Here is a 294-nt window from a genome sequence, read left to right as displayed (position 1 = left end):
CTATGATAGTCCTGGAAAGAATAGGAATTCAAAGGCCCTTACCTAAACATCGTAGCCACATACAGCAAAACCCGGTCACCACACTTTAGCTAAATGAAGAAAACTTGAAAGCAATCCCTAACAAAGCTCAAGAGACTGAGACAAGGCTGCCTACTCTCCTCCCTACTTATTCAATATAGTTCTTAAAGAAATAGAGCAATCGCAACAAAAGGAGTCTAAGGGATACAGATTGGAAAAGAAGAAGTCAAAATATCAGATGATATGATAGTATATCATGGGTTCCAAAGTTCCACC

The sequence above is a fragment of the Rattus rattus genome, chromosome 1, assembly GCF_011064425.1.
Source record: "Rattus rattus isolate New Zealand chromosome 1, Rrattus_CSIRO_v1, whole genome shotgun sequence".
Classification (NCBI taxonomy): domain Eukaryota; kingdom Metazoa; phylum Chordata; class Mammalia; order Rodentia; family Muridae; genus Rattus; species Rattus rattus.
The sequence above is the reverse complement of the archived record's forward strand: the minus strand, read 5'-3'. Positions refer to the sequence as shown.